At 35.0% G+C, this 274-nt stretch overlaps 1 protein-coding gene across 1 annotated transcript in view; it reads left to right on the forward strand.

Annotated features, from left to right (window-relative positions):
- LOC119586811 (regulation of nuclear pre-mRNA domain-containing protein 1B-like) overlaps positions 1-274 on the forward strand; it is a 14880-nt gene that overhangs the window by 12258 nt on the left and 2348 nt on the right. The gene's annotated exons all lie outside the window — the stretch shown is intronic.

The raw sequence follows: 274 nt of genomic DNA on the forward strand, positions 1-274 counted from the left end.
TTTTTTAATGGCAAGAATAGGTTTTATTTACTTGCTTGTAGTAGCTAAATTGTCATTCACATGTGAGGGGTATCTAGGATAACTTTTTTACCTTTGTTCCTTTGTTGTGTAATAGGTTTTTGATATATGGCAATGAAATGTACCTTTTGCTGTGCATAAAATCATGCTCTTGTAGTGCCAGGAACCAAAATTTGTGCAGTTGGAACTTGAAAAATAAGGCTATTGTTGTAGCTGGTGGGACAGAGAAGCTGAAGGATATTGTAGTTTATAAGGG

The sequence above is a fragment of the Penaeus monodon genome, chromosome 22 (genome assembly GCF_015228065.2).
Source record: "Penaeus monodon isolate SGIC_2016 chromosome 22, NSTDA_Pmon_1, whole genome shotgun sequence".
NCBI classification, from domain to species: Eukaryota; Metazoa; Arthropoda; class Malacostraca; order Decapoda; family Penaeidae; genus Penaeus; species Penaeus monodon.